The following is an 18,625-nucleotide window of genomic DNA, read 5'->3' as shown; positions in this document are numbered from 1 at the left end:
ACCTATCATTCATGATTTACTTACAGATGCAAATAACTTTCAATTATCAGTCTCATGTACTATATTCTTTCTTTAAATTATTATCTCTATTCCAGACTTTTGAGATCTACTGTTCCAGTGACCTTCACAAATTTTCCTGAATTTCTACTACAAACACACTATGTGAGAGATCAAGTAATGAACAAGGGCAGATGGCCTCTTTCTAGGGAAGAGCAAAAAGGTCATTTCAAATCTGTAATTCTTTGTCATCCACTCCCAACCAATTTTCCTAACAGTAAAGTTGGAGAAACACTGAAAATTTACTGGAGAAAGGTGAATCAAGAACAATCTTTACTGGGTGGATATTTTGTTTATTCCAATTTGGATATTAAACATCCTATTGAACACTTGACCTGCCATTTTTTTCTCAGAACAAAAAGTGGTATTTCTAAAATCCCGCCTGATTGGGAACACATTTTTTTTTCATAAACTTAACAAGTTCAAAAAACAGCCCTTACAGATTATCTACTATAAGGAGCCAGGGTTATCTCAATGTCACTTTCACCTTTTTCTTGATTTTAACAGCATCCTAAAAAAAGCCTGAAGACAGTGTCTTCATTTCCTTGCTTACAGAAAATAACCAATCCATACTTTGTATGGTTCCAAAAAGTAATCCTGCAAGTCAAGGATGCCAGCTGGCATCAGAAAGTCACCAGCCTGTGATGGAATTGCCTCCAGAAGTCACCCAGTCACGGACCTAAAATAATCCAAGGTCAGAATCCTGGCCCTGAGGAACAAGTTGTGGGCATACTGCTAGGAGTGCTACAGGGACCACAGTGAAGCTTTAAAGAAATTATAAAAATAAAAAATAATCCTGGTACAACCACCCCACCACTGGGGAACCAAACAGCCTCTAAAGCAATTTAATATGGAGGTGAGATACAGTTGCTGCTGGAGTCACACCATTTTAGTACAAAACACCCCTAAGAGAAGCAATACATTCTCCAAACATGAAAATTAAGTTGCTTCTTGGATCTGATTTCAGCCACCTTAAACTACAGTCAGCAGAACTACCAAAAGTAGAAAGAACATCATCATTCTGGGATCCATGGAAAGAGGTACAGAACTAGGAGTCTGACCTGATCCTACTTCCCCACTTGGTTGTATCCTTGGGCAAACCACCTGACCTCTGAGCTTCATTTTCCTCGCCTATAAAACATCATCCCAGGGAGCTGTGGCAAGTTTCTGTTAAGTACAGAAAGACTAGGTGTTAATCACCGTTACTAGAGGAAATGTTCTGTCTTCTGGTTCCATCACCTTGCAGTAGTTCACCCTCTTCAACTGCCAACTCCACATATTTTTCCATCTTCCTAACGGTAAGTCAACAACTAAAAAGTGGCAGATCCCTGCTGCCCCATCCCAATCCACTGCTAACTTGACTGTCTAACACAAAATTTCTTACTCTTGCATTCTCAAGAGGGTCATTTGGAAGTTACCGTAGAAGTTGTACAAAAGGAAAACCAAAACGGATGTCTTCACTCTTCCTGTCTAGATCACAAACTATTATTCACTATAAAACCAAAGATTTCACCCTACTATCCACAAAACAATGTTTCTAAGTCAGCCAAACTATTTGGGAAAATTTTTTTTCAGAAAGTCCAAGAAACAAGAACACAAATTATTCCCCAAACAGCCAGTTCCAACTGAAGGAATGAGCCTCTCCACTAAACCAAAAAGGTAACGCAGCATACAGTCTGTTCAATCACCTTTCAAGGGGGAAAAAAAAAAACTCACAAAACAGTAATGTAAATGCCATTAAGGGAGAAAAGCAGCCGCCAGGCCTCAGAACACCAAGCACTGGCATGAGAAAGCTATAGTCAGCAGCCCAGACAACACATGCTCCTGGAAGACATGGCCTTAGCCATGAAGATGTCGCAAGGAGAAGGCATAGATCAATGCTCTGAAAAGCATCCCAGCTTCTGTCCTGTTACTTGCTTCTTGTTCCTGCAACTATATTCCCAAAAGGGAGGAAATCGAAAAAGTTATAATTATTTTGACTTTTTCCTAGATGTTTTGAAAAATAAATGTTATACCCAGAGGAGGCTGCTAGCACATAATGTTGTCAACAGAATAAAACTCTGGGGGAAACTCCCAGCTTCATGTCGTTTGAAACACACGTGCCTCGGATCTACTCTTCTGGGACAACAGTGGAATTAAGACAGTCACAGCTTGTCTCTCTCTAGCCACACCCTAAAACTTGAGTAGGTTTTGCAGAAATATTTTTCACCTGTGACTGAGCTCCTGGCAAACTAGGAAACAGTTACTCATACCATAAAAGAAAATTAAAGGTAACAAAAACGATATAGGAGGAACAGGGGAGGGAAGTAAGACACAAAAAGCAAAACATAGACAAAATGGACGAAGAAAAGACACAGTCCTGTCCCTAAAGCAGTAAGCAACAACCTGGCCTGATCCCTTGATTCCCAGACAACAGGGATATGTCCCTTTGCTTAATTCCTCAAGCACTCAGTTTCTACTATTAAATGTAAGAGTGGGGAGTGTATGATTTTTTTTAAGTTAATCATTTTCTGCCTCATCTCCTTAGGCAGAGAGACCAAGGAGTACGAGGTAAAGGGCACTTTATACAAGTCTCAACGTTCTCAGTATCCAGCACTCAGTAATTTGTGATGAAACAGTATTACACAATCTTCCTGGCTTCTGAACATAATCTCAACACAAAACCTAGAAGAATATTTTTATTGATCCTTCAACAAACTTAAAAACAAAATTAGATAAATTTGGAAAAGCCCTAAACTTCAAGTTAACTAGCAGCCCACATATATCAAAGTCATTCTTACCGCACAGTAGAAGCTCCACAGGAATGACTCCCAATCTTTAGGGGGATAAAACATGCTTGTTTTTACTGATGTTCAATTCCCCACCCCAACCCAGTTAACTAAGCCACCCTGAGGTGCCGCAATGAGATGCTGCGGGGAGCATCAAAAACAAGCAACACATTCATCTAAAAGAATCATGTAATCACAGAATAGAAGATGTTTGGTACCAAGAATTATTAAGTGCCTCTGAAAAATAAGTTCCAAATGTACCTACAATGATTTTTTAAAATCATACACAGTTAATTCAAAATTAAGTTTTTAAGTAAGCATACACTTGCACTCACACCCCAAATATAAAAAAAAAAAAATTGGCTGGGTTGTAGAGTAAACCAATGCTTAAAACTGCCAACATTAAGCTATTATTCTGAAGGGTTTTGCTAAGATGTTCAATACAGGGGCACATTCTGATTCATCGTTATAACTGGCCTAGCTCAAGTGGCTGCCAGGAGAGCAGGGTTTTATGGGCATTGTTCCATCCTAAGAAGCTACATTAATGCTGGGTTGATAAAACAGATCTTCATATCTATTTACCAGGCTGAACAAAAGTTAACTAGAAATGTAAGTGCTTAAAGTCACCAAAAGGAAGGCTCCACACTGACATTTTCTACCTACTTAGCATTCAACTGTATTCATCTCACTAGACATTAACACACACCAAAGTTGCTCTCTGCTATTCAAATTGTGCTATTATGCTCAGGAGTAGATTAATATTATCCACCTTCCTTATTGTAAAATAAAATTACAGCATTCGTCCAAACATGACATGTGGAGCCTCTTTCTACTTCTGCTGGTGCATCAGCCTGCTCTACAGCACACATGGGAGAGGGCCTTGCTCAGGCTGCCCTGCTGCTTCTGGAGTGGGGGAGAAAAGGCTGAAGACTGAAAAAAATAAAGGGGAAAGGGAGAGAAATAACACACACATAAACCACACACCTGGTAGTCTCATATTGGCTTTTTTTTTTTTTTTTAAACAATCTGAGGGGAGAATGTCATTTATAAGCTCACACCATCAGCAATGAGGTTAGCAGGTGGGCCACAGGCCTCTTTTAAACAGCTCATAACATCCTATTAGTTTTTACAGCACCAAGTAGCAATGTTGACCCCAAAGCATCTGAACAAATAGAAGCAGGCAACTGGCAGAGAGAAATCCCTACTCCCAATGGGGACAGATCTAAAATCCCAGGCGGGAAGGAGAGAAAAGGTAAGTTAAGCTGAGAGAAGCTCATTTTATAAAAGGAGAAACTGTTTTTCAACCAGGGGTTAAGGAAGGAGAGACCCAAGACAAACCTTCTCTAAAGGAGACTATAAGATCTAAATATATAAGGAGCAATTTAACATGATTCAAACATTATCTGTAAATACAAGGAATCAAAAGAATATAAAATCTTTAGAACTACTGCCTTTGTCTTTACACTTATCTTTTTAATTCACGTGGCTTTAGGAAGTATAGCATTAGAGACACCAAGGCCAGGCAAACAAACCAAGGTCAAAGTGAAACAAGCCATGCTTCATCCTTAAGGGGCAGTTGATAAATGTGGACTCCACTGTTGTTGCTCCATCCTTCCAAGTTTTCAAGAAGCAATACATTTGGCTCCAGATCTTTATATATTACCAAACCCTGAATCAACAACTCAAAACTATTTAAAACACAGTTCCGGGCAATCAAAATACCTATAGGCCATATGAAGCTCATGGATCACCCTTCAGGACCTGTGGCACAAATAATTTGTCCACTGATACCAACTGCTCCTTCTGGTATTAGTGATTCACTTAGTCACAGAAGATATTCTTCAATAAGTAAAATGTAACAAAGTGCCTAAGAGCCAATGCAAATGCACAAGCAGGATAAGAAAATAAAGGGACAAGTGATCAGGTTGCACCTGACCCCAAATTACCAGCCCCCGGAACTAAGCACAAGGCTAAAAGGATAAACAAGGGACAGAGGGCATGTACGGATGCATCCCAAAGAGGGGAGGAAGGCTGTGGGTAGTTCAAATTCCTTGCAGAGACTATGGAGAAGGGAAGAGATGAAAGTCAAAAGCACTGATGACCTCGTATTCGGGAAAAGTCCATGGGTCATTCGGAGTCATAGGACAGAAAAGACCCCAAGGGTTTTTAAACAAAATAAGCCAGTAATCAGTAAATAGCACCTGGAGAGATCAAAAGTGGTGTTGAATAAACTCAAATAGAAATAGGCCTTACCTGGAAACAGGTTATAAAAACTTGGTTACTCTATAATAAATGTATATTTAACACATTCTGGATACCTCTGCAATAAAGGTGGATGACCCCCTCACTTGCCATGTCACCTCCAATAAAGCAACATCAGTATAATGGGAAATTCTTACTTTTGAAAAGCAGCTCAGAGAAAACAAGATCAAGTGCTCCAGAAATATTTTCCCATCCTTACCCAATTCACTGAATTTATTTTCAGATACATTGTGATTTGCTTTGAGAAACAGCTCTTCTACTTCTGATATACACAAATGATGCCTAAAGAATAAAGAAAGTGTTAAACATCCTTTAAAAACTGAACAAGTGAGCAATTTCCAATATCTTACTTGACAGGACATCCATCAATGATGTTCACACCACCAGCAATGAGGGGAAAAAATGTATTTCCGTGTAAACTCCATTTTGTGATGTATAGGAATGGATCCTTGATAAGAGGTTAAATAAAATTCAAATCAGGGAAAATGCAGACTATTTTAACATAAATGGTTAAATTTAAAATTTTGATTTTTCACTGAAAAAAATATGAGAAATTTAAATTAAGAAATGTATATTCCTGGAATGTTAGCTGGCTAAATTCTCAGTCTCATATGTAATCTTTTAGCATTATTTATATTTTCAAGGAAAATGCATTTTAAACTTTCCAAGTTCCATCATCATAGGTATAAATATGTCTATTTCTATACTGAAATGTCCAAAGTCACAACTCTCCCAAATCCTCCCTGCAGTCTGGGATTTTTCTTTTACTTCATGACAGAAATAAACATATGACGGTGTATTATAAAGAAACAAAATCACTAAAAATGGTTCATAATAACACATTGAAAGCCAAAAATATAAAACTAATCAAAAAGCAACCACCTATTACCACCTTTCCAATTCAGTCAATGTCATTTCACTGCCAAAAAATCTTGTACTTCAATATGCTCATCTTTACGTGGTCCTTGAGATGGGGAGGGTAAGATTTTATACACAATCAAAGGTTAAGAGACCAAGGACATAAGTAATTAAACCAAACCAGATGCTGAAAACTTCAGACTTCTAGCCTAGCATTTTCCACCTGGGTGTGCTAAATTAAGAATTTCAACCTAAGTGGCAAAACCTACTGAGACAACTCAGCAAATAAACTGGCTGCACGGTGATCACAAGACCTTAGGTGTGTGATTATTTGTTTACAAAAACAGAATGGATTTTAAAACAAACTATGAGACAGGAAAGCTTAGAGTTAGTCATTCTTCAAAGAATGCTAAAGGCCCACATCACTAACTCGACAGCAGACAAGAACCTCTGAATGACTTCATCCCGTTCTCACTAGTATAAGAAGACAACTCTAATTGCCAAAGTCCTGTTTCCCAAATGGAACCTCATTTTAACACATTTTCTTCCAAAGTGCAAAATACTAAAAACTGTATGGAAATTTCTTAATTATTTGTATATATTTCTCTAGGACAAGACAGCTACAGCTTTCTTCAAATGCTTAAAGAGACTCTAGCCCCTCAATATTAACAAGAACTTTCAATTTTACACTGACTCTAAAGAAACGCAGGAAAGCTAAAGATCTCAAAACAACTATCACTCCCTAGTCCCATAAAGAGATGAAATTAGTCAAGAAAGTGTGTACTAAAGCTTTCAGTGAAAATAAATAAATAAATAAAAATCCATCTTGAAGGAATAGCTTATTGCTTTGATATTTATAAACGATTTTTGTGATATCCTATTAACATAGTCTTTAAAGTTACTGAAATAATCTCAAATAAAGAACAACCCACAAAAACAAAATTCTGGAAGAAAAGAACATTTACAATATAAATTTCCTTTTCATGATACACTTTTTTAAGTCAAAGGAAAAACCCGAGTATTAAATCTATCACTACAGATGGTCCCCAATTTATGATGGTTCAAACTTACGATTTTTCAACTGTATGATGATATAAAAGTAACACACGTTTAGGAGAAACTGTATTTTGAATTTTGATCCTTTCCTGGGCTAGCAGTCTGTGGTAAGAGACTCTCTCGATATAGGGCCATGGTAGCAAGCCACAACTCCCACTCAGCCAATGGATCACGAGAGTAAACAACGGATACTCTGTGTTGCCAGATAATTTTGCCCAACTATAACATAAATGTTCTGAGCATGTTTAAGGTAGGCTAGACTAAGCTCTGATATTCAGTAGGTTAGGAGTATTAAATACATTTTTAACTTAATGCCATTTTCAACTTGCAATGGGTTTATCAGGAGCATCTGTATTAGATTGGGCAAGGGAAAAATATACATGTACATCAAACTGTAGATAACATACCTGGTTCAAAATATACCAGTGCTAAAGCAAAACCTTCACTGTGTCTTAAAAGAAAAAAAAAACAACTTATTTTACTGTCACTATCTTACAGTAAGTATAATTTTAAATTTGTCAAGTTGTTTAAAATACATTTTTAAAAGTGGGAAAGGGGATTTTGCATGTCAGAGCTTATCTGCTATTCATTTTCAGTCAGAAACTGATGTAATAGAAATCAGCAATAAAAATATATACTAAGAAACTGCAAGTTTATTTAAAAAAAAAGACACTGTAAGGCATTCTATAAACTGGTTTAGTTTTATTCCCCATTCCACCTATTCTTATGACTTTCTGGGTTATTTTACCTATTTTACTCTTCAAAGCCCCCATCCTTCTCTTCATAAAGATTTCTTACAGTGAAAACCTATATCTGTTATCACACAAAACTATTCAGCAATATTCAAAAAGGTACCATGTCATTAAGAATATCAATTCAACTGATGCATTGAAAGCCTAACTCAAAGCTCTGAGAAAATAATGCTCGTTGCAAAAATAGATATTTTTATTAAGACCAATCTCTAGAAACTTAACATTGATATTAAAGGGGAAGATGTCTATGAGAATGCATTTAGCACAGTGTTGCTCACACAAGTTACCTTTTGTTTTGTTTTACACAATGGAATACAAGCCTGGAGATACAAAAAATCTTCCCTTGAAATAAAAAATTCTTCTAGCGACCTTACTAAAATGAAACTTATGATACACATCACACAAGCTGAAAGCCAATCTGTTAAATTTACTAGTGAAAAATGTCCTAAGTACTCCACAAAAACTTTAAGACTTTATTACGCAAACTTCGACTTTTAATTCAGGCTCCAAAAGTTATCATTTACACCATAATAAAACATTTATATTTTAATAAGTAAAAGCCTTAAAATAAGCACTGCCTTTCAAGCTTAAGTGTCTTCTGTTTCCACTTGGCAAATTTACATTATTTGAAATACTTAAATAATTAACTAGCACTATAAACTGTCTAGTATCTTGAACCAAATATACAATAAATGTTCTTCCCAAATTAGAACACACAGAAGTGTGGATTTGGCACTGAACTACAATATGTGGGCTCCGTGCACAACCAGAACCGGTGAAGACTTCTACACCTGTAAAATGAAAATGGCCAAAGCAAGAAAAAATTTTATGCATTTTATGTCCTCCATAGTGAATTTCATAGTCAGGTGTGGCATCACCAGACATAAAGCCTTCAAACAGTTCTATAATATATCAACAAGGCAGCAATACTGACAGCTAAATACTAACAAGTGGGAAGGCATCTAACCAGGAAAAGCTACATAATCTGTGGGTCCCAGTGCAAGATGAAAATGCAGAGTAACCTTGTCCAAAAATTCTTAAGTATTTCAAGATTGGGGAGGATGTGCAACCGTACCGGTTACAAGGTGGAAAAGCAGCCCTCCCTATAACTAAGTACTCATGCCAAAAAAATATTAACCTCCCCACACACACACTCAAATGTTGTACCCTACTATAATTTTTGACCTGTCCAGCTGAGTAGCCAAAAAACAAAGAGCCGGGGGTAGACTGCCATAGGCAGGTTTTCCACAGGGTGGCACAGCATCTAGCCCCCTTAAAATGTCAACAGAAAAGTAACCAAACCAAGCTAAGTACCACAGATTCCAGCCTCTCTCAATTCCAAATAAACATTATGAGTGATAAAAGTGCCAACAAGAATGTGACGATGTGATAGATTTAATAAGACATCAAATGGGAGCGAAAATACTGATGCTACCATGCAGACAAGCCATCAAAAAGGCGAATGGTAAAGTCAGTCTTGATAAGCTTAAGAAGCTATTTCAGAGTATCTAGTCCTTTGGGGAAAAAGAACATGAAGGCTAATTTGCCACTGTGGTGCTCTTGTGCAATGCTCATAATGCCTGAAAAGCGTCACAGGTTTTTTAAAAAAATGTCTTTCAGCAAAGAAAGAGGAAAAGGTGGATCCCAGCTTAGAAGTCAGGATATTCTGGAAGGCTTTGTTGTGTCCTTAAAGAGAACCTAAGACTTGCTTCTAGAATAGAAGTGGGGTGGCAGGAGGGGAGGCACATTATTTTTAAAAGATAAGCAGGGAAGGCTGGAAGAGCCAAGAGCGGTTGGTTACAAGGATTCAGCCAGCAGCATCTGTCTGTGTACAAATAATCAAAAGGTTGGTTCAAGGAATGATGGTATATGACACTCACAGCATCATTCTCCCTTAACCTACCACGAGCTGAGTCTTAACTAAAACCACTGAAACTGGGACAGAAGGGCTTTGTTTTTCTCTTGTGAAGAGGCGGTAACCAGAACAAATCAACCAAAAAAACTAAATCAGAGAGGATCTATAAAAACACATCTTAGGCCTAGAAAAGAAAAAAGGTTCCATAGTAAGTAACAGGTAGAGTGGTAGCCACTGACCAGCACTGGGTACTTGTTCTAAACAAGGAGCATACCCTATAACTAAAATTATCTTGAACCACCGGTAAGGAGTGTGAGCACTGAATATAGCCGACTTGATTGTTCCTGAAAGAAGACACTACACAATGAAGAAATCACCTAAAGAGGGAGGGGCTTACACACCTAAAGTTGTCTTTCAAGGGAAGAAAAAAACAACTAACTCCCTGAAAGGTGGCAGCACAAAGTTACCCAAATAACAGGCGAGGGGCTGGTTTTAATCACACAAAAATAAAAATACTCTCTCAAAAAGAAAAATTACAAAAGAGGAATCACAGAAAATTTAATGTAACGTGTTTCTTCATATTCTAATTTTTCCTACCCCATTCTGGCCTTTTATCTTCCAGATGTTTTCTTCCTCTTCTTTCTCTCCCCATAGTTTGCAAGCGAACTTCCCCTAAGTATATCCTCCCGACAACCTTCACAGTGTTACCTTAACATCCCAACAAACCTCCTATAAAGAAGGGCCCTACCACAAATGCGGTAACATTCGGGTCCACTCAGCAATACAGTCACCATTTATTTACCCAAAGGTTACTAAGACAAGGTAGATGCAGGACCGCTTTTCCACCAGCTCACCAAAATGGAGACTCCAGGTCAGCTTCCACAAGAAATGGGAAATTCAAGTGACTCTGGCGAAACGATTCTTGAGAAAACTCTTCAAGGGCAACAAAACAATATTTCAAACAAACAGATTTTACTTGAGGGAATGGGGACATTACACACCAACTGACATTCGAATGCTTTTAAATGGACCGATTTGCTGTAAGTTTTGAGACTGAGCTAAATTTTTATGAGGAATTATTAGGAATAGGGCCACTAGAAAATTAAGTTTTAAAAGCGCTTTTGTCCTTGCCCAAGGTATTACATTTTGGTACTGCTAAGAACCGTTCTTTCAGGGAGGGAATAAAGGAGAGTGGACAACTCGTAGCAAATCCTCCCTTTCCCACGTTTTCAGAAAATGTAGAGACGATAGGACTTGAAAATCTTTGTCATAAAGATGGTCTTTAAAAATGCACACAATTCTAAATGACCATCTGGACAGCTACAACTGCATGCTCATAGCTCGCATCTAGAGGCATGGTTTTACGCTCTGGCCCTCAAGGATAACAAGGAGGCTTTTAAGGAAATGCCGTGAGAAAGACTGCTGGCTGGGCATTGTCACGGCCACTGGAGGAGTACCTGCCAGTGAACCGACGCTGGCTCCCCCAGTCTCACCAGTGCACGCATACACACGTCCGTGCACCCGGGCCGCCGCTGGCGGGCCCTCCCGACCAAGCTGGAGTAGCAGCTGCCGCAACCATGGCAAGCGAACTGAAATCCCAGAGCCGGCCTCGCCCGGCAGAGCGCCCGCGCTTCCCGCGCAGCGCACGCCTCACGCGCAAACCCGCGATGTGACCGCGAGCTGCGACCTCGCGCGGCTGCGACGGGCCTCACCTAACGCGCACAAGGGGATCATCATTGCTCCTGCTCTGGGCGCCCGCGGCCCTACACCACCTCCGCACACAACGCGGCCGGTGTTAAGTCTCCAAACGCCCCGAGAGCTCCAAGGACCGCGCGCGCGGAGGCGCCGTAGCAAGTGGGCACACACCAGACACCACCCCGGCGTGTTCCGCAGGAGAAGCCAGTGCACACATCCTCCCTCAAGGCGGGGTTGCCAGTCCAACACAGGAATCCGGCCCTTTTTCTAGAAAAGTCCCCTCCCCCACTTTCCCTCCAATACACTCACCTGCGTCTCAGCAGTTTCCTTCTTGGGCTACACGCGGCCGCACCCGGGCACGTCCACGCCCGTGCACGCTACCAGGCGCGACTGGCCCCACTCGGCTCCCACCGCCCCCAACCTGCTTGTCCCCACGGGAGGGGCGGTGCCACCTCCCGAGGCGCCCAATTCTCTCTACTCCCGCCGCAACGGGCTGAGCTCTAGGAACTTCGCGGGCACAACCTCCGCCGCCCCCACCAGCGTTCCCGCCCAGAGCTCGGACTAGGGCGCACCACCCCCACCCCGCTAGGCGCAGCGGGGGCGCGCACAGACCTTAGCCTCGGCGTCCAAAATGGACCAGGGGCAAGGCGCGGGCGCCATCCCCGCCCCCACGCCCCCCGCACTTGCCTGCTGTGACTCGAAGCTGCAGCTACTACGGCTCGTGCCGCTGGCCGTCAGCACAGCCGCGGAGGAGTCGCTCGGGGCGAGCTCCGCGGAGAGGCGGTAGCGGCGGCGGGAAGGGGTACTGGAAGCCGGCGGAACCCCCGCCCCACCCGCGCCGCGCCGGCAACCGCCCTCCTCACCCGGCCGGCTGCTGCCTCAGTGACGCCCCGGCGCCGCGGTCCCGCCGTTTGTAGCAGGGCGGGAAGGAGGGGCTTGCTTGGAAGAGCGCCAGGAGGCGGGGCCGGCGGCGAGTTCGCGGCGCCGCGGCCGCCGCCGGCGCGTGCCCTGCCCGACCGCCCCGCGGGTCCGTGCCTGCAGGGAGTCGCCGGGCTTCAGCAGCTCAGCTCCGTCCCTCCGGGCTTCCGAGTCTCACCAGGCTTCCCCGACAAGGTTTCCCTGGACTCGGTGGAGAGCGATGAGCGCCCAGAGGAGGCCGATTCCAGGTGCAAGTTTGCAAATCCCGGGGCCCGGGGCGCTAACGGGGAGTCAGAGCAGCTAACGTGGGGGTTACTTTATGTGTTCATAAATGTATTTATAAATATATATAAGTATACACACATATGTGTGTCTCTTTTAAAAATGCTTTTTCCCCCTACTTCGCAGCCAAGGGGTCCTGTCCCTCGACGGAAAATAAAGGCTTAGCCCCTGCTGCCCCTCCCTGCCTCTCTAGAGAGAACCTGACGTTTAAATAAGCCCAGAGTACCTGTGCGGGGTGCTATACTCTGCTTCAAAGGCAAAGTAGGAAATCCTGCACTCGACTATGCAAACGCTTGCCGCTAACCGCATCCTTCTAACGCCCCCCCACGCAAGACCCGAAATGGCCAACTCTTCACCGAGGGGGCGTCCCATCGCTGCCTTGCCTCGGCCCGCCCCCTCGCCAAGCTCAATCCCTTTTCCCCAGAAAAACCTGTGCCTTGTCCTCAGACCCGGCCCCATGGCTGGAAGTCAAAACCGACCCCGGAGCCACGCGGCTGGAGCACGTTTTTACACCTGCTCGGCCGCTTAATTACGAGAGCACCTGTAGTTGGGATTTTTTCATTGCAAAGGCATCGGTTTTAGCCCTTCTCCTAAAATACTACATTTAAAAATTCACCTGTCATACCTACCTGAAATTGTAGGAGGTAAGAGAAAGCAACCGAGCAGTGGGCGACCCAGTCGCCGCAAGAACGTGACCGAGGTTACAGCTTCAAGGGCATGATGCGGGTTTGATGCAGCAAGGTCCGCTAAGGGCGTCCAGCGCTCCCCGCCCCCATGCGACGGGCGGAGCGGGGTGGGGGGGAAGAGAGGGGACTCGTCTAACCCAGGGCGGGGGTGGGAGAGGCAAATTTGCCCTCTTGGGCGAAGTCTAATCAGCATAGTGAAGTAGAGGGCTCAACCAAGGTCGAAAGCGAGACAGGCCATCCCTCAATTTGTGGGACCCAGTCTGGGGACACCGGATGCAGCTCATTGATTCTATATCAGCATTTCTGTGTCACCCCAAATCCGATTTGCAATTAAATGACCTTAATTGACTTTGTGTGGGTTCCTGGGAAAACTGCTCAAAGCGCCTGCGCCTCTTTGACCTCTCAGTAAATGGTTAATTATAATATTCCCATCCCAGGCACGGGAGATTGCTAAAAATGCCTATTTCCAAGACGTTAGGCGAAAATGGGCCTACTTAATTTGTCAATCCAAACCTGAAACTCTTAGAATGCCCCACGCCCTACTTCCTGACGCTGACTAAATTATGGGAGAGCTCTCAAAAGAGTTCCCCAAGTCTTCCAAACCACTTCTGCCTACAACCGTAGCGTTTTTTGTGAAGAGCTCCAGAACAGGTTAGCTTTATGAAGCGGGGTGCCCAAGCACTTGGTTAAAAGAGGGAACGGGGAAGCAGTGCCTGCTGTAAGATACACTCAGGCAATGACAGCAATAAGGGCGAGAGTTAAAAAATAAATTGTTAACCCCATAGCAACTTCGAAACTCTCAACATATTTTTTTGCGGACTTATCTGTTCATATTCTGACAAATCTTTCAGATGTCCCATTTAAGAAGCCATTTTACAAGGAACTCTTAAGGCCCAAACACATTTCCTACCCTTCTGTTCCCCAAAACACGAACACCCTTTTTCTGACCTTTAGAAACTGATTTTCATTTGGAAAATAATTTCTTTAGTTACTATTGTCTGCTGTGTACTTTCTAAAAATTTTCATTTAAAGTCTACGTTTTATAGGTTGCAGTTAATAGTGTAGGCCTGGGAAATAAAACATTAATCTCCCTCCCACCCCCAGAGGATGGGTATAATAAATAGGGGTGCGGAGAACGGCTGAAGGTTTAGAATCTTAACCAACTGGAGTGTTTGTACATGAGAGGGGGAGGGGACAGAATCCGTGCATTTCTGGGAGAAAGTACAGAGACCTCCATCCCTGTCCAGCAGTGTTAAGAGTAAATACTAAATGGTTGGCTATTTCTCTCACCCTCGCCATAATAAAACCAGACCTGCAGCTGGTAATTACGAGAGAAAATACCCAGTCTCTCCATCGGTTTTGCTAACCAGTACTTGAAAATGGGAAATGGGGAACGTATCCAACCTCCAATTTGTCACAGTTGTATAGCTCTCGTATTAATTCTGTACAGACGTGAAATAGGTGGGTACGTAGCAACGTGCTGGGCATAAATTAAGCAACAATGGCCACGCGAGGTCTCGTCCGCCGCGGAGCTCCAGTGGTGGGCACTGCCACCTTGCCATCCCTAGCCCCCACCGCCCTTCGCAGAGTCGAGTCCAGGAGGCGACGGTGCGCTGGCTTTCCCAGCCGGGAGAGTGGGTGGGGTGAGGAGCAACGAGACGTTAACCCCAGCCGGCTTTGTAGCTTTTCCCCATCCTCTGCCTCTCGAGCACCACATGAGCGCTCTCACGCACACACTCACCCACACCCCCCTCGTGCCAATAATTTAAACTTCTCTTAGGAAAGCCAGCAGCTCGTTCCACCACCGCCACCCCTTCCGCCCTCCCCGCCCCACGAACATCCTCCCCCTTTCCCACATCTACCCTGGATCCTCTCTTTGGCAGTAGAAAGCCAACTGATTTCTCCCAAACCCTGAGAAATCACAAAAGTTAAAATGAAGCGTGTGCCTATCTGCCCAGCTTCTCATCCCCAACCATCTTTCTCCTGGCGTCAATTTAACAATAGCTATTCGAGGAAGGGGGGGGCGGTAAGGAGGGGGTGAGGGCTACGTAGCCGAGTTGGCTCCTGGGGTGGCTGCGAAGCCTCGCGGCTGCAAAGGGGTTCCCCCTCGCCCCGAAGGCGAAGTCAGCCGCGTAGGACCAAGGACAGGGCTTGGAATCCACTTCCCAGCGCCTAGCACAGCGAGGCTCTCAAGCAGCCGGCACTTCACAGACACAGCTCCAAGGATCTTATTTACGCTTTTCTGAACAAAGGGAATCTCATATCCGGTACAGGCTTAAGAATTCAGCCCCAAATTGGCTATCTTCTTTTAAAACTGAATTATGATAATTGGAGCCCGTGAATCAGAGCCCGCATACAATGATGAGTTCTGACAGCTTCTAACAACCCTAGCCTCAGCCCAGCCCCAGCCCCAGCCCTCAGGCGGCATGTACTTTTTTCAGTCAACTACAACTCGCTGCCTGGTGCAGCATCTAAATTCCATCTGGCAATCCCATCTCCCCAGCACATGCTATCTGGTTAATGCAATTAAGCCTGTGGTTTTCGCTGGTCTAATCTGCCAGTCCAGGCTTCTGATTCCCCTTAATGATTGTAAAGCCTCTCCCGTCCTTCGGTTGCTGAGCGAAAGTAGAGGCATGCATCCCCAACACCCAAGTTATCCCTCTCTCCCCAAGAAATGAACTTCTGATCTCAATCTTGAAGCTCACTCCACATCTAACCTCCCATTGTACCCCTACTCCCCCCGGCCACATTTACCACTTAAGTTTCTGCCATGGACATTTACGAATATTCAGTACGCTAAGCATGCGTCCACCGTCTTTTAGTCTAGCTCTTTAAAATTAAAAAAGCAGAACAGTAGCTTTGAAATGAGACAAACATGTGCAATTAACTTCATATTCTGTATTCCGCTCACTTACAGGTTTTCTGGGTTTGCCAGCGCATCGCTGCAACTAATGATTAAAGAAACCAAACCGAAACTTACCTTTCTCCCTTAAGGTTTTTGTGTATGTGTGTTTTTAAAGTAACGGTGCAGTTCTCCCAATAAGGATGAGCAAGAAGCTGCTGGATAGTTCTCTTAAGACAGCACGAAACCTAAACTGTGCTCGGCTTAAGAAGCAAATAAAAAGAAACGCTTTCGACCCCAAAGTCCAATGCTAAAAGAAATGGCGAAAAAAAAATATGAAAGGGGAGGGGAAACTTAAAAAAGAGTTTAAAAAGACGGAGAGACTACCCTCCTATTGCCGTTCAACTAAACAAAAAGGGGCAAGAAAAACAAACCAAGGAACAAAGAAAAGAGACGAAAGAACGTTTTTTCAAAAAGACGATGTCTTTCTCCTTGTTGCTTTTTAGTAGGTCGCTACAGGAGTAAGCTGCTGCATCTCTAACTGAGAACAGAAATAGGGGGGAGGACGTCTTAAAAGGGAGGTGGACTGGACCACAGATTTATAGCACCGTATCACCAACCCCTTCTCTGCCTCCGCACTGCCGTGTGTGCAGCTGCTCTGCCAGGCTCCTATCCCGGGCAGCACGCGCGGAAGTATACGCCGAATCGCGCCACAACGTAACTTGCTCATCGCCCCAGGATCCTGATTGGTCCAGACGCTTCCATTGAGGCCGCCCAGGCGGGGCCGCATGAGACGATTGGCTATGGGCTTGTGTCACTCTCGAGAGCTCAATGGAGTCCCGTTTCAAGGTAAGTTGTGCGGGGAGGTACACTTAACACTGGCGGCGAAGGGAAATGCAAGAAGCAAAAAGAAATGTGGAGAGAGCAACGTGGGAGGGTTGGAACTGTACTATCAGAGTTTGCGATATGGCACGATCTCCTTTCCTCTTAAATCTTTCTGCTTCAGAAAGATTCATCTCCTTTGCCATCACTGCTGCATCTATGGCATATCTCTTTATAACATTTAAGTCTCTGTCCGGTATGTATGAGTCATTGAGAGCTCCCTCTCTTTGATCTGAGTGAAAGGGATGAATGTACATCCATTACTTGCCCGCATGCCTTTTTTCGATTTGTGTTCAGTACTGTATTTTGTATTAGATGTTAGGTAATTGTATGTCTTTATTTTAATATATGCATATTTCAGATTTATGTGTCCTCATCAACCCCTTTTTAAAGCATCCTTTTAAGATAAGGATGAAGTCAGAAATGCTCTCAAATAAAGCTGCACGGTTTGAATTAGCTTTCACTTCATGTTAGAATAGAAAAGTGTAGGATAAATATCCTATCCAGAAAAAGAGGTAGTGAGTAGAGCTAAGGTCCTTCACTTCGAGGTGTCTAATGGCTCTCAAAAAGAGCAGCTGTATATAAAAGTGGAACAAGCCACTCCTCTGCATTTGCAGACAGGTACAGTCCTTGGACCACACATATATTGCTGACAGCAAAGATAGTCGAATCTTTATCAGGGCTCTTTCTGTGAGGATTTAAGAAGTTTAACCAGAAGACCACGTGCTATCAATGTTTCTGCTTCATAGAGGAAGACTACTTTATTACAACCCCATATTTTAACAGCATTCAGGAGACCAAAATACAGTTTTATGCATGATAATTGTTTCTTCCTCTAAGTGAAAGTGAGGTCCTCAGGATCGTCTGGATGTATAAGTAGACACAATATTCATTTGACCTACGTTCTTTTCCAGCCAGAATTTCTCCTTTCAATCTTGAAAGATAGCACCAACTCCCTAGACAGTTTTTTTTACCATTCTTACACAATGTAATGTATCTTAACCAGAGGCACATGCCTTTTTGAAAGGGATTCCTTTACATATTTACAACTAGTCGCTATCTTTGAGAATGCCGGAAAAAGAAGACACAGGTAAGAGTTAGAGATTGCAAAAGGGTAGGGTGTCATGGAGGGGAACGGGACAGATGATCCCAAAGCAAAATGACTTGGAAGTGAGGAATACAGTAAATCAGTGTTCTTTGAGAGTGTCCTTGAGTGTTGATAAATGATTAATGGTGAAAAACAGACCTGTTTATCTCCCGTGTAGCCTGTATAACAATATACGAGTTCTATTACTTTGCATGACAATAACTGGGGGTTGACAAAGAAGGCCTGAATCTATGTTATCTTATAATTAGTGTTTATAAAATCATGCCTTAACTTCTACCCCCACTTTTTATATAACAACCCCTGGAGTCTTAATTTCAACTTAAAACTATTCTCTAGACCTGGGTGAAACTCATAGCAAGAAGAAAGAAAAGCACTTTGAAGAAATGGAGTCAAGGGGGAAAAGACAGAAAGACTCCACCCCATCTAGACTAGATGTATAAATAACAGAAGATTGGGTTTGTAGCCATCTTCCTTCAGCCCCTCCCCTTGTCCCCAGCTCCATACAGAGAAATAACCTTTAAATGAATATAATTTGGGAAAAGTATAATACTGTTTGATTTAATCACACTTACCTATGAAGTGAATTGTCTTTCCTCCTTGTTAC

At 43.1% G+C, this 18,625-nt stretch overlaps 1 protein-coding gene across 14 annotated transcripts in view; it reads right to left on the bottom strand.

The window, feature by feature from the left end:
• The window catches only part of ELAVL2 (ELAV like RNA binding protein 2), a 159,281-nt gene that overhangs the window by 118,995 nt on the left and 21,661 nt on the right, over positions 1–18,625 (bottom strand). For 8 of the 14 annotated variants that reach the window (XM_030817605.1, XM_030817607.1, XM_030817609.1 and 5 more), the window contains exon 1: positions 16,170–16,706. The exons of 2 other annotated variants lie outside the window; for them this stretch is intronic. The gene's annotated coding sequence lies outside the window, so the exon portion shown is untranslated. Of the gene's footprint in view, positions 1–11,612; positions 11,867–16,169; positions 16,707–18,625 lie in introns of those variants that run through there. 4 more of the 14 variants (XM_030817614.1, XM_030817615.1, XM_030817606.1 and 1 more) reach the window with 2 other exon arrangements.

This window comes from Nomascus leucogenys, chromosome 8, assembly GCF_006542625.1.
Source record: "Nomascus leucogenys isolate Asia chromosome 8, Asia_NLE_v1, whole genome shotgun sequence".
NCBI lineage: Eukaryota > Metazoa > Chordata > Mammalia > Primates > Hylobatidae > Nomascus > Nomascus leucogenys.
Note: the sequence above shows the minus strand (reverse complement) of the source record. Positions and strands in the feature narration are given on the sequence as shown.